Here is a 24716-nt window from a genome sequence, read left to right as displayed (position 1 = left end):
TAAAACGAGAATGCAAGACAAATATAAGTGTGTTTGTGTTTATGTATGAATGTAAAACAATATATATATAAACAGGGTGCATAGGCTAATTGAGGACATTTACGTAAATTTTGAAAAATAACCATATCTCGTCCAAAACCAAATATATTTTCATGAAAATTGGTTCACATGAGAAGCAAAGGCTTCTGAATAAGTTTATTCTATAAAATCGCCTTCAGCCTCAATAACTTTCTCGAGACGGGACCGAAAGCGTTGACAGGCCTGAATCAAGTGGTCTTTGTTTATCTCCGACATCACCTTGACAATGACTACCTTCAATGATTCTTTGGTGTTGTGTGGATGTTTATTAGTCTCTCTTTCAACAACGCTCCACACATAATAGTCCAAGAGATTAAGATCTGGAGAGTTAGGGGGCCACAAGCTGACATGGTCATGGAGATTGTCTGACATCCATTCTTCGGTAATGTGAGCCTTATGAGAAGGAGCAGTATGTCCTGTTGAAATACGTAAGGCCTGCAATTGCTTACACTGTCTATCCAGGCCTTAACAACACTCTGCAGAACCTCAATATAGGCTGTAGCATTAACTCAAAGACCCTATGGAAAGAAGTGGAATGGCATGACATGTCCTTCGTTACTCACAACTCCTAAAACCATCACAGTTGCTGGAAACTTGGTATGCATAACTCTGGGAACTTCAGAAGAATCCTTACATAACCATCTGTCATTTCGGCGATTGACCTTTTGGTCTTGATCAAAGTTTTTCTCATCAGAGAAAAACCACAGCATGCCATGTTCCTCAGGGTTTTTGACTTTGGTGAGTAACCGTTGTGCACGGATCAGACGATTCTCTTTTGTTTTTGCAGACATGAATTGACCTTTCCTCATCGCATACGACTTGTATCGAATGTCTTCATGAACCAATGTTCGATTTGTGCCCTCTGACACCTTGAGTTCCTTTGCAATGGCCTTCCTTGACTTTCCGGGGGTATCATTGATAATTTCCTGAACATTTCGGACAAATTCTGGTGTCCTGATAATGTCAGAAAGTCGAGAATGCCTTTTTCGCTTCAAAACTCTTGAAACATTCCAACCGGAGTCTTCCAACTCTTTCCGAACTTTATGGACAAATTATCTGACAACATTCAGGAACCTAGCAATTTCTAAATCCTTCTGTTTTTCATGTAAGGCCACAATCACAGCGCTTCTTTTCATTTCTTGAGTTAATATAGGTTCTGTCCTTGCATATCTGCAACAAAAACGACACATTAATAAGGTATAAGGTTTTTATACATTGAAAATGTGGTGTCCTCAAATAGCCTATGCACCCTGTATATACACTAGCGTGCAAAAGTATTTGCCCAAAGGTAATAACTGTCAAAAATGAACCAAATATATCGAAAAATAAGATAAACTTTATTTGAAATGTTATATTATATCACATTTGAACAAAGTAGAAACGTAGAGGTTCATTAGTTAACATAAACAACGTAAATAAACTTATATTTTTCTCTTATCGATAGGACCCCTTTAGCACGTATCACAGCTTGACATAACTTCGGCATTCGAGACACTAAATTTTGCAGTGTTTCGTGTCCAATATTTTTTCCAGGCATCTTCTAAACACGACCACAAACTTTGAAGATTCGTTGGAGCCATCATACGAACATTTCTATCCAACTCGTCCCACAGTTTTTCAATCGGGTTGACATCGGGTGATTGTGGAGGCCATAACATCACTTTGAGAATTTTTTGCCTCTCCTTTGTTTTTAAATAGTTCGTACATAGTTTGGACGTGTGTTTTGGGTCATTGTCCTTTTGAAATATAAATCCCTTTCCAATAGTCTTCGTTCCAGATGGCACTGCATGACGTACTGAGATATTATGGTACATGTTTTTGTCCATAGTTGACTTTATTTGCACCAAATCTCCAACTTCTCCTCCTCCAAAACCACCCCAGACCATGACATTACCTCCTCCATGTTTAGTAGTGTGACTCAAACAACTGTCAAGCATTCGTTCTCCGACCCTTCTTCGAATGTATAATCGTCTTTCTGTTCCAAACAATTCAAACTTCGATTCATCAGTCCATAACACTTTGTTCCACTGTCTTAATGTCCATGTTTGATGTGTCGGCCCACTTCAGACGTTTCACTTTATTTTGAGACCACAAGAAAGGTTTTCGAAAGGATATTCGACCATTTAAACCTACGCTACGCATTCGCCTCTTAACCGTATCAACCGAAATCGGAGTTTTTCTAATTCTGTTTATATCTTCTACAATTGCAGTTGCTGGAAGTCTTCGATTTCCCTTGCTCATGACGATAATATGTTTATCTTCCATTCTTGTTGTGATTTTGGGCTGTCCAGAACGTTTGTTTCGTCATATTTGTCCCTGTTGCTTTCAGACGAGGGGGGGGGCTCAAGAGGCCCACACTTTTCTCGCACTAAAATTAAAAAAAAAATTGATATTGAATTACTGCTTCATTTGTTGTTTACATACATGCAGTAATAATTATATAGAATTGCCCAGTGAGTGTCGCACATATGTTTTATCATTCACTAAATCTATAAAAAAAATCATTCATTTTGCATCTATGCTCTTTTTGTTTACATAGATACAGTTATATAGTAATATAATTATAGTTACAAAAATTGCTATCATTACCAACCAATTGTACCCCTTCACTGACAGCATCTTGCCGGAACACACATCACAAGGGGCTTGACTGGTAGGCCCACTATGTGTATTTGACTCCTACCTTTTTGATTTTGTGAACAAAAGTAATACAGAAACAGTGTATTTTTTCAATTCTTTATAAAAATGTTTACAGTTGAAAAATCTAAAAAGTGGCGGTTCTAGTACCCTCTTTCGTCCTTACTCGGGTAAGTTAGGGTTATTTGTTTCTATAAAAAATATATATATATATTTTTCAAAACTGCTAAAGAGATAGGTTTGGAAGTTAACAAAGAGAAAACTAAATATATGCTTACAGGCCGAAACCAAGTGTTGGGTAATAATCAAAATCTAATTATTAATAACAACTCTTTTGAACCAGTTTCCAGATTTAAATACTTAGGAGTAATATTAACAAATGAAAATTATATTAAAGAGGAAATAATAAGTAGGCTTAATTCAGGAAATGCATGTTACTTCTCTCTTCATAAACTTTTGTCTTCTCGTTTAATATCTAAGAAACTAAAAGTTAAAATATACAAAACAGTAATTTTGCCTGTAGTATTATATGGATGCAAAAAATTGGTCCCTTACATTGAAAGAGGAACATAGATTGAGAGTATTTGAAAATAAGGTTCTTAGGAAAATCTTTGGACCTAAAAGGGATGAGGAGACCTAAGGGAAATCGGTAGGGATGGAAAAGAGTATATAGATCTTGCTCAAGATAGGGAAAGATGGAAGGCCTGTGTTGCTGCAGCCATGAACCTTCGGGTTTAAGAAGGCTAGAGAGTTAGTTAGTTAGTATATTTTTAGCAAAAGTGAGTTACAGTTTCGAGTTTCCAAAATATTAACAAATTAACGCTTTCATTACTCGGAAAAGTAACTAACTCATCACTTAAATATACACCAGTTTTGGAATGCTTTTCTAGAAGATTTCCTCACCGTTTGGTCATTCAAGTTTGCAAGAGACACCGTTGACAAAAGACGATGTGCAAAATTGACATATATTTAGACAGCCCCCCCACCTTCTCCGATTTTCACCAAAATGGTGCCAAACGTTAGTGCATCGTTTGTGCACGAATGTGCACGCAAAAATTTCGTTTGTGCACAAAGGGAAATCCGAGATATTAACACTTTAACTTTTGGGGTCAGCCTCCCCACCTTCTCCGATTTTCACTAAAATGGTGCCAAACGTTAGTGCATCGTTTGTGCACGAATGTGCACGCAAAAATTTCGTTTGTGCACAAGGGGAAATCCGAGATATTAACACCTTAACTTTTGGGGTGAGCCCCCCCACCTTCTCCGATTTTCACTAAAATGGTACCAAAAGTTAGTGCATCGTTTGTGCACGCAAAAATTTCGTTTGTGCACAAGGGGAAACCCGAGATATTAACACCTTAACTTTTGGGGTCAGCCCCTTCACCTTTGTGTTTGTGGGGGCGAGGGATGAATGACTTATTTGAATTCCTCCTGGTTAATATTCTTTATTCTACCAAGCTAAAGGTCCCGGGTTCGATCCCCGGTCGGTTCAAATCTCGAAACGTTTCTAACGTTGGAAGCGGCCCCGGCGACCACCCAGCATCGAATGACTTAGGTACCAGGGGGAAACCCTGGGGGTATAGCGGTCAGGGGCGTGATGCTGATCACATCATCCCTAGTCACGACCGGTCAAGAAAGTGAGGTGTTACCCCCACACCCCCTATAGCTACGCCTTCATGGCGTGGTGCTAAGCACAAGGCGGCACTTTACCTTTTTTTTCTTCTTTTTAATATTCTTTATAACTGTGATTTGTAAGTTAACCTATATTGTTTATTTGTTCTATGCGATCTGTTTTGCAGCTACAGGGGACGAATGGAACGGTTGTCGATGTAAGGTGAGCTCAGACCGAGTAAAAAGATAATTTATATAAGATAGTGTCGATCACTTTGTCTTAGAGCCACTTGATTTTCTTTTGCGCATTATTTTAATAATTTGCAAAGTAGATGAAAGGAAAATCTTGTTCCTTTTGCTCCTGAAGTAGCTGTTTCGTAAGACACCTGTATGCCTAATAACTCCACATCACGGTATCAGTTCTTGATACACACGGTGATTCAAAAGTCCGGTGCAGAAAGCGATAAATGTAAGGACGGAAAACGTGTCGTTCGGAAATATATTGTTTTCAGTCTAAAGCAGTGGCGGCGATTAGGGGGTTGAGGGGTGCAATTGACTTCCGCCACATTTTGCCACCTTTGCCCCCGCACTATGTTAAACCTCATCTAAAAAGGGAAATATACTGTCTTTGCCCCCCAGTTTTGTCATCTTGTATCCCGGTTTTGGAATCCAGTCTCCACCACTCTTCTAAAGTGATTGAATTTTCAACTTTGGTTCACCGTGGAGGTTGTATATTTGTACGAGTTTTAATGGAAGCAGAAAATGCCATGTTGCCACATGCTTCGTTCGAAATACCGTGCATCGTCGCAGTAGCGTACTGGATAAATTAAGAATTGGTGACGATTATTATGGGCAAAGTTAAAAATTAAACAACGTGATCACTTGAACTGTTACACGCGCAGATCCTCCACCCCTCCTCCCTGCACCACCGCTATTAGAAAAGGTGGAGTGTGTTTCATGTTGTAATTTTACGAATGCCTGTGGCGTCAACTTTTAGTTTTGCATGACGTCGTCTGTCTTTCTCTGCGATTAAGCAGACACTTATGGAGTCAGCCATTTATCACGGGTGTACCCATATTATCACTTGTGCGTGTTTAGTCTTTTCTAGTGTACGAGGGAAGTGGAGGGGGATGCACGTGTCACATGATTATTTCTCACTTTTTACAGTGCCTGTGCTTATTGTCAATAATTATTAATTTAGCCAGTACAGTATATTGCAATAAAGATGAAATTCTGGACAAAGCACGTGGCAAAAAAGTGAAATAAAAGTAAAGTGCCCCTCCTGTGTTTTTCACGACGCCGTGAAGACGTATAGGGGGTGTGGATCACGGTCGAACGTGGGGGTGATGTCATCAGCACCACGCCCCTAGCTGCCTTTACCCTACAGAGTTCCCTCCACTTTACACGACGCTGGGTGGGCACCGGAGCCCCTTGAACAGGTAGAAAAGGGCCCGGCGTAAGAGAAAAGATATCGTGGTACAGTGTACCAAGAATATAACCGTGCAAATTGTCCATAACCATCTTCATTAATTTTTATCTTATATCTTATGTGATTTTAAGCAATGAATTATTGTGTGTGCTCGTGCAGAAGTTGTCAACAGTTTGTTTGGACTTTTTTTTAAACTTCTTGAAGCTCTTATTGCCTCGAATAAATTGCACCAAAATGGTGATGGACAATTTTCACGGTAATACATATGAATCCCATTGCACATGTATTCCATATCGCACACATGAGATAGAATAGATGTACGCAAAGTCACAAACGATGCACTAACTTTTGGCACCATTTTGGTGAAAATCGGAGAAGGTGGGAGGCTGACCACAAACGTTAAGGTGTTAATATCTCGGATTTCCCCTTGTGCACAAACGAAATTTTTGTGTGCACATTCGTGCACAAACGATGCACTAACGTTTGGCACCATTTTGGTGCAAATCGGAGAAGGTGGGGGGGCTGACCCCAAAAGTTAAGGTGTTAATATCTCGGATTTCCCCTTGTGCACAAACGAATTTTTTGCGTGCACATTCGTGCACAAACGATGCACTAACGTTTGGCACCATTTTGGTGCAAATCGGAGAAGGTGGGGGGGCTGACCCCAAAAGTTAAGGTGTTAATATCTCGGATTTCCCCTTGTGCACAAACGAAATTTTTGCGTGCACATTCGTGCACAAACGATGCACTAACGTTTGGCACCATTTTAGTGAAAATCAGAGACGGTGTGGGGGCTGACATTTAGACAGCCCCCCCAAATTGACTTGCTAATTTTGGTGTTTTCCGTTTGTGCACAAACGAAATTTTTGCGTGCACATTCGTGCACAAACGATGCACTAACGTTTGGCACAATTTTGGTGCAAATCGGAGAAGGTGGGGGGGCTGTCTAAATATACGTGCAAAATTGGTCACAAAGCGGACCTGCGCGGCACCATACAACAGACGACGTTTATTGGTTCCCTCGCTTTGCAGCTACTGGGTTCCTCAACGGGATCATTATTCGAGCTTTAATATAGTTACAGGATCATTCATCCCTTCCCCCACCCCCTTCCACCCTCAAATCCCGCCCTTTGTATTTTTCTCCGTACCCTCTGACACGCTGGCGAAGATGGAAGTTAGCTGTATTGTCAGGTGAGCTTCCACCTCGAGTTCTCTTGTCATTAAGGTTTTAATAATCTCCTGCTTCCACCTCTCCTCTCCTCGGTCGCTTCTCCCCTCCCCCTCTTGCATCCAATATCTCTCGTTCTCTCGGAACCGGGCTTTCAGTGGGAATAGACCGCCCGCAGCGCCTCTACTGGCGGCTCGCGCAACTTACTGTCTCCCGTGGCAACTCTTGCGGTGGTGTTGCCAGTACCTTTCAACTTGTCACTCTAGTAAAATTTGTCAGGTTTCGGAACTTTTGGAGTTTTCACCTTGTAAAGCCAAACTCTGAGATGAAGAACTTGCTGAAAATATAAAAATCTTGTAGATGAATTGGTTAAGTTTGAGCTACAAGATTGAAATTGTGCTTATGGTAAATTGTTAAATCATAGCGATACATACAGAGAAATCTGGCTTACCTGTCGAAAAAAATGCATATCTCGATTGTGTGGTGTGTGTCCCTGGGCAAGACGATATTCAATATTTAATAAATTTGGTCAGTGGCGGACAGTGCAGGTGCATAAAAATTCTCGTAGCCACCATTTACCCACTCTAAGGCCCCCTTTAGTCAAAATCGTTTTCCTTAACAATTGCGCCATGACCGAAATCCTATCGCGTAAAGTGCAAAATCTCATGGCATTTGAGATGCCATAGCATATCTCATGACATTTCTCAAGGGTGTTATCGATCCTATTTCCGTAGCATAACCAATCAGAAGCGAGCTCTAGGTCACGAGTGCAGGTGTAATGGCCGCCGAGTAAGATGTAAACAATTTATCACTTCACATTTTTAAGAGCCGATAAATATTCAATCGAGAGGAATCTCGTTTGCATGTATGGAAGAATACAATAGTTGTTTCAATTGGAAACACCGGGCGCTGGCTCATCTCGTATGCCTTTCGTGCTGTATATATTATCAAACATTTTCTTCACACTTCGCATCGCAATCGCAAATGTTAATAGGAATGTTGTAGCAAATGCTTCTGTGTAAAGTATTGTCTCCTGTAAAAAGAAACAACTATAAGGTTTTTGGAAGCATTTATGTTAGCAAAAATGCTAAGGGTTATGCTTCCGTCTATAGCGGCCCTAAGGGCAGCCGGTTACAAGTTTTGGACAGGACAGGTCTAGATGGAACGTCCAGGTCTTCTCTTTCCGTCGGCACGTGACGAGCATCGTCGATTATTGGGGATCGTTCCTAGTTTGTGCGCTGGCCGATCGGGACACTCCTCGGATTCGTGAAACGTCAGGTCACTTCTCGTCTTCTAGGCTCCAGGGCGATTGCCTCGTGACGTTGAAAAGCACACTCGCGCCAACTGCAGTGTCTGATAACGTGTCGTGTCTTCAGGAACACACTTATGATCTTGGCACTCCAGCCATTCTCGCACTGTTTTGTGACGCTGTAAGATATCAGGATGGCCGTTCTGTTCCTCGCCGAGCGCTTATGCAACCCTGACAGGCTACTCTGCCATTTCCATCGGCAACGACATCTAGGAGTATGTCAATATTCATGGCCTGGTGTCCACCAAAGCTGCCCATATCCGTGGCTGAGTGATTATCACAGCGCATTACGATCCCGGGGGTTCCGGATTCGAATCCAGTCTTGGGAATGGGTATTCTTTGTGGGTGTCCCTTCATAAATTTAATCATATCACTAATCCTCATCGTCGCGAATATCCAAAGGTGGAAGAAAAGCGACAGCAAATAACAAATCTAATCGAGCTCAAAGTTCCGTAGCAGGTAGATGCATTGGATAACTTGTCTGGTATTACAGTTGAGCGAAATCTGCCACCTTGGTGGCTGTAGTCTTGCAGGCCAACTAGGCTCTGGCGTCTGGACCCACGGCCAATCAAATCCTCTGTAGGGTTTTTTTGTTCTGAGGCTCTTTACAGACGCAGCTATTAACATGGGTAAGGAGATTGTAGTCCTGGTGAGAGACAAGTGTTGATTTTATTTACGGTAAGGGGCTGTGTCGCGTTTAATGTGATGGGTGTAAATAACCCAAGTGTTGACTCACCCAAAAAAAAAATATTTCAATCCATATGACACCTTTGAAAAGCATAAATTTGAACGCGTAGGAGACATTTCCATTAGCGTCAGCTGTGACAATTTAAAATCTCGCAGCGAATTGTGGCTGGTGCAAAAGCGATTTTCTTGGCTTTCGTACCTGAAGGCTCGGTATGATTTTTTGCCATGCACTGGCAACCCTGCCGCACTGGGAGAAAGCAAGAGGAGGGCCTCGTGTGCTTTTCATTACGAGCCTCCCCACTGCGATTACCGGTTTTGGCGTTTATTAACGCACGTAATGAAGACTCCTCTCAAGTGAATACTCTGTTTATGAAACGCTAAATGCCTCGGTAACTCGATTTTACGCGCGCTGATAAGCTCTAATAAGATCAGTGACGGGGTTCTATCGGACCTTTATGCCTCTCCACCCATCTGTCGCCGGCCCACGCGCCCGCCCCGCCCCCCTTTTTGCGACGCCGGGAGCCCTCCCTTAACTCAATTTGCGACGACAAAACCGCCATATTGAATGCGGCGGGTGGGTTTTGCGAGGCGGGTTAACCGGGAAATCCCCGGCAGCGGCCCGGTTTCATATCGAAGGCTAATGACGAATTTGGCTGTCAAATCGCGGCCTGATTGGAGCGGCTGTAACTGCACAAATTGCTCTCTCTTCATCAAAGCCGCGAGTCGGAGTACGTGCTCGGAAGTTGGCGGGAAGGCCGGAAGATGGAGCAGCGATCGGGAGGGGAGGGATTGTGGGTAAAGGGACTTGAAAGTGTTGTGCCATGTCAAATAAACGTTTGGGCCTCGTTGGCAGCGTTGCCAACTTAGTGATGTGTGAACATATTGTACCATTAGAGGATAAGGTATCTTCTTACTAAAATTGTTAATATCAACTTAAGAATTTGCACTATAAAGATAGGAAGAGTGTCGTGTCATCTAGTACAAAAGGCACGACCGTTTTGTTCTGAGAATGCACAGCAAATGTAACTTCTTTCTCTTATTCTTAGAATATCGGGCTTCCCCGATGGCGTAGTAGTAACGCCGTTGCCTTGTCATGGAGGAGTCCCGGGTTCAATACCGGTTCGGTTCGGATCTCACTTTAAACTTAAGGTCCAGTCCTGGATATGCATAAAGTAGACTTCAAGACAAGAACTGAACAACCAAAGTCACTTTCCTCCCTTATCCTTGACGCCGTCCATTCAGGCAACCAGTTGCGCATTAACGTTCATCGGGTTGCATAGCCTACAGGAAACTGAAGAAAGGAAATTTTCATTTTCTCCAAAGGACGGACACAGAGAGGGAGGCTCTGTCCGAAAGGTCCAAAAACCAGTCTTGAAGTACGGTCTTGTCGGATGTGACGTCACCTAAAGTCCATTTTTTTCCACTACGAAGTGGATGTAAACAAAAGCACGTGTTTATAGAAAGCCAGTGTAGCCCTATTGGTGGATTCTGGCAGTAGTCCCTTCTGCACCCTGAAAGATAGTCCCTTCAATGTCGTCTCAAAACTAGAGCTATACTGCATTGTATGCTGTTCAAAGCATTGACTAGTCTTATTCTTGCTTATGAATTCATAACCATTCTTTAGTATAGCACCTACGGTAACATTCACTCATTCAAATTAACGAAATTCCCGCTACTAGTCCGTCACTCTGTGTTGTGCAGTGTTGCAAATTCGCAATTTTAAGTAGAGTATAGTCCTGAAACACCGGACTAGACACAATCAGAAAACATGATTTCGACTGACAGTGACTGACGTGGGAATCTCTACACACATGCGTTGATGTATACACTACAAACACGCACACGCTACTTTCAACTTCATGCGTTTTATCTAGAAAGGTCAAATCAACACACTACAAACGATTGTAGGAAAACCTTTGAGAAAGCCTAAGTGCTTTGTGCAAATACAACCAGTGATGCTTAAAATCCTACGGAATGTTACTTTAGCATTTATTAAATGATCCACCTAGGCTTCCTTTACATTAGTTCCCACATAAAACACGCTCAGATTTCAGGAACCTGAATTCACCCAGCTTGTCAAATAAAAATGCCAGATGCATACACTGGCAACTGCTTCCAAGAAGGAATTTGTAGAGGGTGGGGACACAAGTTTTTGGCGTTCCAGATGGCAAACTGTGCCATTCAGTGTTGCTATCCGACCTTTTTAGAAACATCGTTACAATTCGGTAATATTCCAAAGCTTATTGTGTCTAATCGCTATACAGCCAGCTTGGCAACTACAAAGTTTTATAAATGTTCCAACACGCGTGTACGTAATAACAACTTCACACTTCTTGTATCTAATTCATAAGGGACAAAAGAAAATAGTTGGAGACACTACTTCTCGTGGTCAAGAATCTTCCGAAACACTGTTTTACCCTCAAGCACACGGCTATTTGTAGCTTTCTTTTCCTTGAACCCTCCAATACCTGTCCTCCGCTCCGTTGCCGTGTGATGGTTCTCGAGATTTTGCGTAGTGTTTATATTAGCTGTAAGTATCGTTGAATGCTGATGTGGCTTCAGCAGCAAGTGTTGCAAAGCATCTACGTTTGAAACATTTAACAAGTGGCGAGAACAAAATTGCGGTGTTGTGTTGAATCGTTAACTTCTGAGCAGGTGACTTAAAAACAAGCATTTATGCGGCCAGCAAGGAAATTCTCTGGTTACTCCGAATTAAAAAAAACAGCCGAACAAAAACGCGGATGGCACATTTTAGCCTATTTTGGACTTGCTGCCATCAGCAGGAAAGTGGATGTTTTTTTATTCCTGGATACGAGTTTATCTACGCTGGTTAAATTATTCCATAATTCATTTGGTTTATTTTACTTCGCATTTCTGCCACACTTCACTAATCGCGAGGATGAGTGATGATATGGTGAAATTGATGAAGGAACACTCACAAAGAACATCCATGCCCAGGCCAAGATATCCACTCCGCTACAACAGCTTCATCTCTCGTATTTACAACAGTGTTCATTTTAAAAGCTAATATTTGCATTTTAAAAAGTCACTCTAGTTTTGACACGTTGTGGAAAATACTGACACTGAAGCTAACACGTGCGCTGGGAGGGAGGGGCAAGTGCTGGCGAATAGAAAGTGGGCACCGAGCGCATTAATACAAATTTCGGTAACTTATTGGCCACACCTACTTCGTTCTAAAGCTGGAAACATAATAGTGCTGATCGAAAGCACCAATTAAATGAACAATCAAGACCACAGCATGGAGCACGCGAGGTGGCAGGCTTGAATACTTGACTCGTGCACTCGTTGTTCATTTGTTTGAAATTATCAAAGTTGAAAATCAGCCAGATGTTGGTTGTAGTTCTTCTAATTCCTGGAAATATAAGTATAAGTACTTTTTAAAATGCTATGTGATTTCTATGGTGAAAATCAAGTGTTTATATCGCGGGAAAAGCAATGTATTGTTAGTTTTATCCACTGATCGTATTTGGCGCTGCAATCGAAGTGCAATTCGAAAGATTTTCGCTTCCAGTCCAAGGCTTCAGGACTGAATTACGAGGCCATTCTCAAAGTATACACACTTCAAGTACAGACGTGCACCTTTCGGACACTACCAGATTTTTTCTTAAGAAGTCTACGATCAATAAGCCCGTTCGTATCAACTATTCTTATCTCAAGAACTGCAAGACCTATAAAGATGAAATTTACTGGACTGGTCTAGTCGCTCCAAATTTACAGCAGTTATCAGTGTCAAAAATACCTTCACCCATCTTAAACTCTATACTATTTCCAGTTTTAGTGTCAAATTTCAGCACAAGAGATGCTCTTGTTACTATGTGAGCTTCGTTTCTTAAACTCCAAAATATACCATAATCTGCACGGAATGTATTCCGTGGCCGACTCGGGATGTTAGTACCGAGGGTTTCGGTGTAGTCCCGGCCTGCGCATGGATGTTCCTTTGTGGAAATATCCCTTCATCAGTTTCATCCAATCACCATTCACCGTCATCGTGACGGTTAACGTAAGTAATCGGAGTGGAACACAGGTTCACGTGTCGTAAACGTTGCTTCAGCGAGTTCAGTTTGGAACGCTTTTTTCGATAGTTACAAAAATTATATACGAGTTGGCAACCATGGAAATTTTACATGCAGTGCTGTGCATTAAAACTGAGATTTGTAACTTTCATTCCGGGATGGCAACATTGCATGTTTTTCATCCACATGCTTGAACTGAATTCCCACCGCTGTTCTTTTATTCCCAAGGATCAAACCGCTCCCACGGACAATTGGTAACAATATTGTGATCAGTGAAATGGAGGAGGAAAAAATATCAGATCTTAACCCTGTTTTTCCACGCGCCTCTCTCCCCTTGCCTGACATAACAAGCGAGCAATCAGCAGTGAAATGAAATCAGCCTGGTCGACTTCGCCAGAATCACCCCTCCGGAGCACTGGACGGGAAGGGAGCGAGGAGGGGGTGAAAAAAAAAGAGCCAATTGAATTGGCCGATTTTCGGACGTTCCATTCGCGCAAGCTTCGACTTGACGTCGAATCCGTCCGCAACCCTTTCTCCGGACGTGTATCGCGCAATACCTGCAATTACCAAGTTCCAGAACTCGCGTAAACACGAAACCCACCTGACCCACGCAGCGATGGTCACGTGCCTGCCTTTGATGTTTCTCCGCTGAATCCGAAAATCTTGTGAAATGAATAGATCGACAGGAGGCGATAAAGTTCTTAATTAACAACAACTAGGGACCTGAGCCCCATACTCAATACTCCACTCGAACCAACGGTGGAAAGCGACAATGTTCGACTGAAGTCGATGGCGCTTGTTTGGTGCATTAGTAGCTCCAAAAGGCAGTCACCAGGAGCGAAAGGGGCTATCATGCACAGTGTTTTGCACATTTGTATTGTGCCTTTATCTGCCACTGAGGAGCCGCCCCCCGTGGCGGAGTGGTTAGCACATCGCGCTACAATGACAGAGGTCGCAGGTTCGAATCCTGACCTGGCTATTGTTTTGTGAGTATCCTTTTATTAATTTCATAACATCATCACTCATCCTCATCTTCGCGATTAAACAAAACTGGCAGAAAAGGGAAGTAAAATAAAGTAACTCAATCAAACCAATCCTACTAAGGAAATTCTCCTACTTAAAATTGAGTCCAGAAATATATTGCACGCTCCCAAAAAGCAAACCTTCACTTCATGCTACTTGAAGATATTATAAAGACAACTAATTTTTTTCAGAATTCAGATCCCGTGTGGTTTTTCGAAAAGAAGTCGCTTGAATAGATACATGGACCCATGGAGCAGAGAACCTTTAAGGTATGCATATATGGTACATATCAGGAGCGTGGTGGTGATCACTTCACTTCCAAAAATTGCCGAGATCGAGAATGTTTGGAGCCCTATTCCCCTATATGTGCCTTAACGACACGTTGCAGTGTGCACGGAGAACTTTACCTTCTTATGGTACATATAACAAAATACCTTAAAATGCTGCATTTTCTCTTGCGTAAAGATAGATAATGATTGCAGTTGTATGTACCATAAATGTACAGTTTACCCCAAAATGTACAGTACTGAAATTAAAAGACGAACATTACATTGCTGTCATCTGTGAGTTTATTTATGCTGAAAGAAACCCTACATACACATTATTAGCGAGTTATAACTTCCTTTTCACTACTGAGAACACGAGCGGCTGGAGCTATGCCCCATCGACAAACGCACATGCGCGTTCGAGGTGCGCGAGTTTCAGTACTGTATATTTTGGCGCATACCGTATTTTGATATATTACAGTAATTTATGGTGACAATGTAACAGCCCTTAAGTCTTTAAAAGCGAGCATGGTATTTTTAACGGAAGTGGGAAGGAACAGTCATTTTTCCTTTCAACTTACTATAGTGTTATACTCTTCAACAAGATCTGCTACAATAAAGATGTTAAAGGTGATTGGTTTCTCTTGTTCAATTTGGTATTTTATAAGCCAGTTACTTGGAAAATATTGACTATATATTTGCCACTCCAGTACCTTATGTACATAACCATATTAGACTTAACTTTTTTCTTGCAGCATGTAGACCTAACTGCGTTAACCATTCATGATATTCATAGCAATTCCTTTGAATTTAATACACAGCCATCTAAGAAGGGTTTCACTTCAAATTCGAATTTATGAAGATAATTGGCTCTTAAATTTCAGTACGGCATTCTAAACTTAGACCATCAGGAGTCTTATACAAAATAGTACCCTTCATAATACATTCCAGAAAATAATATATAACCTAACATTTTCGTAGATTCTTTTCAAATTTCTGTTTGCAAATATGTCCGTAAGAAAATAGAGAAGTCATCAAAAATTGAACAATTGCGCTTTTCGACTACAGAGGTTGTTCGCTTTATATCCGACCATTTTTGACGGGTATTCACCTTAAGAGATACCGCGCCGCCACCACCGATCATGTTCTATTGGACCCCTAGCATTGTGCACTATCGCCCGGCATCGCAGTTTCCATTGCAGCAAGCTCCGGTGCAGGACGGGCTTGGGAATTATGCCCCACTCCTCCATGCAAGCTTTCCATAGACCATCCAGGATGCGCGGACGGCGATGTTGAAGACGTCGTTTCAACAGTCCAAATGCGCAAAAATCCATTGGACTGGCATCTGGGCTTTTCACATGAATGACACGAATTCCTAATTCCTCTGCCATTTCCTGATAAAAACGTAGTGATGTTCTGGCAGTATGACTCTAAGCCTTCTCCATATGGATCATCACCTGGTTCCCGTCCATTTCATACAATTGTGGGATATGTCTCCGATAGATAGGTGTCAGTCTTGGAAGTATCGGGCATTCACCTTCACGTTTTTGTCCACTTTGCGTATCATCAACTTACCCTAATATCCGAATCCCGTCAACCATAAAGCCAGGAGGGAAACTTTCCCTGAACTGACGAACAAAGTTGCTGCGCCCCTTGCCGTCAATGTCACGGTATGTGATCGCCCGAATGTGACCACCAACAGTGAGATGGACATATGATTCATCCATTGTGACAACTTTCTTCCATTTGGAACCCGCCAGGTACTTTTCATACAGTTTCCTGCAGTTCGTCTTACGTTCGGCAATGTGACGCGGTAAAAGGTAGTGTACGTACACGGCTTGCAACCCTTCTCCTGGTGGTTTTCGTGGGTGAATGTTTCGCAAGGAGAGCCTGTTGTGTGTAACGGGCCACAATAGCTTTCGTTCTCCCGACACTGTTTCACAATGCGTACGTCTGAAAACTTAGCATGGAAAAGGGCCATTACGTAACCCTCCCAATACCGGTTGATTTTCGGCGCCATTTGATAACATTCATTACCTACACTCACGCACCTAAAAGGTCAGACACAACACTGCTCCCGCCAGCAGACCCATAGTTCCAGCATGATACGCCAGGTGGCAGCACCGAATCGAAAATTGTCGGATATAAAGCGAACAACCTCCGTAATATGGTAATTTGCATAATAAAGTTTACAAGTACATCTTAAAACTTATTCTGATTAATTTCCACTTAATTATTTGTGTTTGAAGATCTTTACAAGCACTTGGTTTAAATCAGAGCATAGGCTCATTGATAAAAGTAGCAATAAAATGAGGCCTAGTGACGAGCCTTTTGGAACTACAAAACAAAATTTATTTTCTGGAAGAGGCCGTTTCACCAAATTTTAAACGAAAAGGTTCAACTTTCTAGATCAGTGGTTCTCAAACTGTGGTACGCGTACCCCCAGGGGTACATGAACGACTTGAAGGGGGTACGCGATCAGCTCGGAAGAGGAATGTCGAGAATACCCATACGACAACATTTGTGCTGCAGGCGTGTAAACAGTGGCGTGCCCAGGATTTTCGAAAAAGAGGGGTTATGTGTATATTTAAGTAGTCGGTCCTCATTTTGCCATATTTTCCTGCCTTTGAATATTTTTTTTACAAATACTGGACCAAAAAGGGGGGGGGTTATACTCCTACCAACCCCCTCCTTGGGCACGCCACTGTGCTTAGAACACACTACATTGTTTCAGACTTCATAGCTTTAACACTCAACAGGAAGATAAGGCTGATTTTGTATCTGACACTCTCTCTTATCTTTATTTCATATGTTTTGAAATAAATAAACTCGTTAGAAATCTCTCCCCCTTTTCATTCTTCAACTCAAAAACTCACAAACATTTGTTAAAGTGTAAAAAACGTCACTAAAGTGCCCGTCAAATCTCCTGCATATGGCCTTGAACGGCTAAACAGCACCAGCGAATCACAGACGTGCAGCGTTGCCGTGCTCTCCGTGACAAGGCGTTTCGCTCAACCACGCTGTCTCTTTTCCGTGTGAGATTTCGACATGGCACCGCTGCAGTGCGCTGCTATTGGCTATCGCCATATGCAGGAAATTTGACGCGCGCTCTAGTACGACTGGGCATGTTGTTAAAGTTTTTAAACATAATGCAACAATACCGGTGGTACCTCCTACCTATACTACTGATAATACCTATTGGCGCCAAACGTGCATGCGCATTGTTAGATTGTGTGAAGTTAATGTATAATACGCGAACAATAACTCTGCGAACAATAACTCTGGAAATAATAAATGAAAATTAGAGTTTGTTATATACGTACTTCTTAGCATACATGTGTTTCACATTTTCATTTTTGTAACTACTCATGAAGATTGTTAACCCTAGCAGGACCAAGGTGTGGCATAAAGTATCACTTTTGAAGTTTTTGTGTTGGTAATCGAAACTGCTTTGTGCAATTGAATTAAAAATCCTGTTTATTGTCAATTCAGATGTGTATTTTCATATTTGCTAAAAGTCAAGAGAAAATTTTATCTCCCATTTTAATTTTTAAACTGAAGTTGATTGAGCCACATGTAGCAGATAGAGCAAAGAACATTGAGGGATTGAATGCAAATACATGTACGGCAATGGAAAACGTGCTTCAAAGGAAAATTAGGTCAACGGTTGACAATCCCATAGATATATCTACTTATGCAACTGCTTCGAGAAAAGGAAATAGGTGTTACATTTGCACTTCCAATGGAGAAAGAAGAAACAAACTCTCACGATCTACAATTTCATGCAATGACTGTGGTAAATGTGTCTGTGGAAGACACTGCATGAAAGTTCAGATCTGTGACAACTGTGTTATTTCTTATAATAGTGAGTAATACTGAGGAACTGTAATTTACTGACAATGTAGAATTGAAATGTGTTATAATGTATTATTCTATTATTGTTAATAATAAATATGCAGATGTACATTTCCAAATAAAAAATATTTAACATACATTAAAAATATACAAAATATGACTTACTTACATTTCAAAGTAAAAAAATAAATTTAACAAACATTAAAATTATACAAACTATGACTTATATTAAACAAAACATACTAGTAGTGCAAAATAACTAACAAATGTAGCGGAATAGTAAAGTGGCACAAAATGCGACCCTTAGTCCAGCATGTAACAGATCAGACCTTGGTCCTGCTAGGGTTAACGTATGAACATCCAATGAAATAAAAAAACGTAGACCATCTTTCCACATACAACCATAATCCCGTTTTGGTATATTGCAGATACACGCTTCCAACATGAAAAACGCCCCACCAGTCAGGCAGCCAAAAAAAAATCCTCAAAACCCACTATTCGGAGAAAAGCTACATTAGACGTATAGTTACGACTAAAGGGTAAAATGAGAAAACAGTTTGAGAACCACTGTTCAAGATAATTCGAGTAATTTGAATTTGATTTTAAAATTTTGGGTGCGTCAGCACTTAGGCTATTTTGCACCCGTCACATTATACGGGGTCCAGCCCCTTACCGTTACAAATAACAACTCTAACGTTGCATAACTAAAAATCTTAAAATATTCTGACTTCTGTTAAAAGCTGAGGCTGTAAAGGGGCACTCAGCACACGTAAGGACAAAAAAACAGGACAACACACAGAATTATACTGGCCATAGGACCAGTCGCCAGAGCCTCGTTTGTCTGCAAAATACAGTCCAGGGTGTACTACGTGGAAGATCACCCCTTACACCCCAATAATTCCAGTAACATTTTATAACTATAGTAACCGCAAACAATACAAGAGTGTTACGCTTACTTTACAGCAACTCACCTATTATTTCGGCTGTTCAATATTTACAGCAGAATCTTAACGCAATTTACCAAGCTTTAATATATGTCCAAAAATTAAATTTACGAAAGTTCTTAATACTTACTGACTCGTAAAGTGTATTACAGGCGCTTAAATCTTCTTACAAGAGTCTTTACAAATTATCCCCTTATATTATAAATTGTATACAATTAGTTCAAACAATACAAAAATCTGGAAAAACCATTGAGTTTTCTTGGGTTAAAGCTCATAGTAATATTACAGGCAATTCTCATGTAGTTGAATGTGCAAAGAAAGCAGCGTGTCTTCCAAATATTACGAACTTATCTTATACAATACGAATCATCTCCCTAGAGTAAAGAAGAAAATTCTGAATGAATGGTTTGATTGCTGTCGAAATGAACTTACAACAGTTGGAGAATCTATACAGTCCATTTGCTGAATTCAGAACACACAAACCATGGTTTAATCATGTAAGTGCTACAAGAAATGTAATTGTATTAATTAATAGACTGAGAATAGGCAATTTGTGTACTACGCAACATTTATCCAAAATTGGAATAACGAACAGTAAGAAATGTGAATGTGGCTGGGAAAGTGCAGATGCACAACATATAATACTGGAATGCTCAAAATATAATGGAGAGAGAAATATCTTGATACGCACCCACTTATTGTATCATTTTAGGTGTTTAATATGTTTAAAATGTTAATTGTCTATTATGACGTAATTTGTTTTGTTCAATTGGGTAGTCTTTTATGGTTATGAACTAACCTTAAAACATTTGATTGTGGGTTGTGAGGTGAGGGATATTATGGATGTTGCTGGAATAATGGATGTGATTTTGGAAATGTGAATGGTTTAATTTGTGTAGTGAAGAAGTATTATGATCTAAATACACTTTTGTTTCTAATAAGAAGTTTAATTGTGAGTTCTAGTGTAATATATTAACATTAACATATCCTTATCTGATTTCCCACTACCTGAGGGCTTCAAAGTAGGCTGATAAGTCTCACGATCGCCGTGGAGGAATAAACGTAAGTTGATCCTTTGAGAATATTCCGAGGAACGTAACAATCTTGTATAAAACTTTAGGTAACAGTTTCATGCATCGGAGACACATTTCTTCAATTTTACACAAGAAACTACTTACGGAAATGAGTTTCTCCAAGGTTTACAACCTCCGTCGATATATATTCTTCCTAAAACTTCATCCTACAATGCAGCAGAACAATAAATAATCACTTTTCATGTAATAATATTGCGCATTTTGTGAAAATCGACAACATCATGCCGTTGTTTCCAAGATGTACCTGCAGATGCCTCTAGCGTCGGAAGTCACGCGATCTCGCTAGTGGAATCAGGGTTTCCAAACGCGCGATTTTTTTCGAGAAACGCGAGTTTTCTTTTCTTCGAGAAACGCGAGTTTTTTTTTCTTCGAGAAACGCGCGGTTTTTTGTCGAGAAAGGAAAATGGTTTTTCGATCAATTTAGGGGTGAAATGGGTGCTAATGGAACCTAACCTAACAGGCCTAACCTAACCTCGTGTGAATGGTTCGTGGGGCTACCCGTGGATGGTTTTTGGGGCTAACGTCAATGGTTTTTGGGGCTACCCGTGGATGGTTTTTGGGGCTAACGTCAATGGTTTTTGGGGCTACCCGTGGATGGTTTTTGGGGCTAACGTCAATGGTTTGTGGGGCTACCCGTGGATGGTTTTTCGGGCTAACGTCAATGGTTGTGGGGCTACCCGTGGATGGTTTTTGGGGCTAACGTCAATGGTTTGTGGGGCTACCCGTGCATGGTTTTTGATCCCCGGTTTTTTACAACTTTCATGCACAATAGAGTTGGAAACATTGATATTCGAAAATAAAAGAAGCGTTACAATTCGCAAAGCAAGCGATATCGCACCGTGACGTGCTTTCCGTAGCATTAAGGAAAATGGTTTATTTTAGCAGAAAAAGTGTTTGTTTTCGTGCAAAAAGCATATTGGCACCTTCCACTATGTTCCGCAATACATAATTGGTAAGTACAAACCACGAGAAAGATAAAATATCCGATTTAAATGTGTCTCCGATGCATGAAACTGTTACCAAACTTTAAATAATCTAAAGGTTCACTTTCCAACAAATGTGTTAAGTTTGGTTGTTAATCCAGATGTGCGGATTGGTTATAGTTTATCATTTTTAAGGAAGTGTAACATACAATTGTAAAAGGCAAAGTGTTCTTTTTTTTTAAAAAAATCTAATATCTGTAAAATAGGGGGAAAGACTGATAATTTTAATGTGAAACATATGTGTACATTTTATATGTGTATTGTTATGGACAAAACGGCATTAAAGCTGTTAGGTTACAAATAAAGGAATGAATGAATTACAGCAACTCTTTCAATAATAATTGGTGAATGAACCTCATAAGAGATAGCAGTTTCTCACAGATGAACCGTTGCATTATCCTTACGCTCTTGTTTCCATGACAACTTCTCACCGTCTGCCAATATACGTCCCTTCACTTTGTTCTTAGTGCATTCCCCTTGCACTTTCATCTGCAGACTATGTGAATAACGCTGTGCGGGGAAGCTGCCACAATCACTACATCACCCCAGGAGGTAACTACCAATTGCTTTATCCTACCCCTTCAATTATTGCTAATTCGCCGAAAGATGTCGGCACAAGGCACCCTCACTCTCTTTCGCTGCTTTTGTCTTGCGCACGTTTACACAATCAGTCCAAAGAGAGCCGTAGATTGACGCTAAAATTTAGTCTTATTATTGCATTACCTCCCCCCCTTGCATCAATTTGGAGATATTTTATCATGTAATAATCGCCCATTGTTTCACTATCATTGCTCATTTAAGGAGGCCTGTAGTCATGGTGACGGGCGTTTCGCGCCACAATGGAAAAGTCGAGGGTGCTTATTTGGTGCATTAGTAGCTCCGAAAGGCAGACACCAAGAATTGAAGGGGCCATCTTGCGCAGTGTTTTCCTAATAGTACACTCTGTACGATGCAACAATGGGTCGGCACACTTCATTGATGGCGCACTCACGCTCATAATTTGCAAGGTCTCTTTCAAGAGATTGGGGCATGTTGGGTTAAATTTGGGAGCATGAAATTTGAAAAGATAGCCACGATGATGGGATATGATTAACACTCATTCGGGTGTCCGGTATGTGCTCGAATTTTTGAAAAGCTCCAACTTTCTCAAGTGCCCATCACATTTTAAAAGGCGTATGAAAAGTTCTTTGAACGTGTAAACGTCTATTCGAGCTTTAGAATATGTATAATGGTAAACGGTAAAATGGTATATACGGAATGGTAAAAATTTCTTTTTTTATTTAGTTATTTATTTATTTATTCGAAGTTTCTGATACAGCACTTGAAAGGCAACGAATAAAACAACAAGAACAAGTCAAGATGGTTTTAGGTAAAAACAAAAAAGGATACATATAAACATGATAAGACATAAACAAGAAAACAAACAGAATATTTACATATTCGTTCTTAGAGAAAATCGGAAAATACTTTCAGGGGCAAAAATGTCGATGTTTGTGGGTAGTTTATTATAGAACTGTGGCAGCCTGTGGATCAGAGAGCGCTGTATAAGGGAAAGACTGGCGGTAGAGTTGTGGAACAATTCAGTGTTTCGGGTGGATCGAGAGGGAACTCTGAAATTGAATTATGTAAGTAGAAATTCTGACCTCAATTTTCCATTGATGATTTTATAGAAAAATTTCATATTTTTATAGCAATTTACTTCACTTATTGTCACTGTTTTAAGATAAATGACTGACGCGAAAACCAAATCTTGGACCCATTAAACCTAACTGCCTAACATACTTAGTATAGCATATTATTTTAGGGTGCCAAAAAAACTTACTATCGCGAAGTGGTTTGTAACGCTACGACGCCAGAAGTCCCGGGTTCGAATCCCGGGCTGGACGCTGATGATCTTTGTGAGTGTCCCTTCATCAATTTCATCATATTACTCATCCTCATCTTCGCGATTAGCCAGGCAGAAAAGTGAAGTAAACCAAATCAATCATTCGAACCAAAATAACCGTCTTGCCTGACAACCAGTTCAAAAAAACTCATACATGTGTGTCATGAGTAGACTTGATACATGTTTTTATTGAAGTTGCGTTTTTATAACTATTGTTTTCTCTTATGGGTAAGTAAATTAAAGTATAATTATGTTGCATATTTTGGCAAATTAGGCTCATTTTTGCTTTATTTTGCAATGTATCAAGGATTTTTACTATTGGCAAAATACAGGGATGGGTTGAAAAGATGTTACCACTGAAATGTATATGTCGAGGTTACGGTTAGTATAATTTTAGATAGTTATTTTCACTAATTTGCATATGTGTATGTATGTAGGTATGTGATAGGTAAGTGGAGCCTATCTCAACTAGAGTTTCCATTTAACATGTCTCCAATAATCACTTGCAAGGCACATAAACATATAACTCATCCTCCCTTCAAATTGCCATGTAAGTGGTAACATATTTTTGGCCCTCCCTGTATATGCATTTTCCAGGTTGGTTTCCAAGTGGTGAGTGTCGCTCGGACTGCGTCGCTCTCTCAATATCATGCATAGTGTCACCTCGGTCTGCTGGTAGCGCATGCGCAGTAAATGCTTTTCTATACACTAGTTGGGGCCCTTATCGTTAGGCGCTTTGATCTGAAAGCTCCCTTACACTTAAATTGCTGTGATTCTAGAATTAGTTGGCCAAACCGAGTTGCTTCGCTGTCTGAAGAACACTAATGTTATCATTTTAAGTGTTTGCAGTTAATATAGGCCACGTTAATAAATGACGGCTTATTCTGGTTAAATATCTTTTCTAAACAAATCAATCTTCAACCGTCTGTGTCAAACTGTTCACAACCAAAGGCATTTTGACAATCTTTTTTGGTATTCATTTATTGCGTCTCATGTTGACAGTTTGCAGAGGAGGAGGAGAACTAACCCTCCACTGATTCCTCTTCCCCCTCCGGACAACTCCGCTGTCCAATCCCTCAGCTTCTCTTTCCCCTACCCTTGCCCCCTGCAACTACGGATTTACGCAGCGCCGTTCGTCACGGCACGGACGATAATTGGAAAACCATATTGCGGGTTAGGCTCGCGTCGGCCAATTAGAAGGTGGATTTGTCATGCGATTGGGCTGACAGCAGACGAGTGCCGTGTTTTGACAACATAATATGCCTTGATTGCCGACTACGATTCTACGAATCACTCCAGCCTTCATGCAAGTATTAAATTTTTGACGCAAAAAAAAGAGCTTGGAAAAGATGGAAAGTGGGCGGTTTCAGCGTTCCCTTTTCCCTCAATTCACATAACACGTGACTTGTACGAGAAGTGTACTTAACTACAATGCACTTGTACATTGTTAAGAGAAATCAGGTTGCAATACAGATCTACAGAGGATTTTTGTCCCCTTTCATTTCAATACACTTTTGCCAAGGGTCCCGGGTTCGAATCCCGCTCGGGCATGGTTGTTTGTGAATGTCCATTCATCAATTTCATCATTTCTTCACTCATCCCCATCCTCGCAAATTAGCCAAGAGGCACAAAACGCGAAATAAAATAAATCAAATCAAATCAATACACTTTTGGTTCAAGAAATATAAAACGTGAAGTATAAATTGTTTTTAT

The 24716-nt window shown here is 40.7% G+C and overlaps 1 pseudogene; it reads right to left on the bottom strand.

Moving 5' to 3' along the window:
• Positions 1-195: 195 nt before the first annotated feature.
• LOC145987050 (uncharacterized) lies at positions 196-15843 on the bottom strand (annotated as a pseudogene).
• Positions 15844-24716: the final 8873 nt, after the last annotated feature.

The sequence above is a fragment of the Lepisma saccharinum genome, chromosome 4 (assembly GCF_977018435.1).
Source record: "Lepisma saccharinum chromosome 4, izLepSacc3.1, whole genome shotgun sequence".
NCBI classification, from domain to species: Eukaryota; Metazoa; Arthropoda; class Insecta; order Zygentoma; family Lepismatidae; genus Lepisma; species Lepisma saccharinum.
The sequence above is the reverse complement of the archived record's forward strand: the minus strand, read 5'-3'. Positions and strand labels throughout refer to the sequence as shown.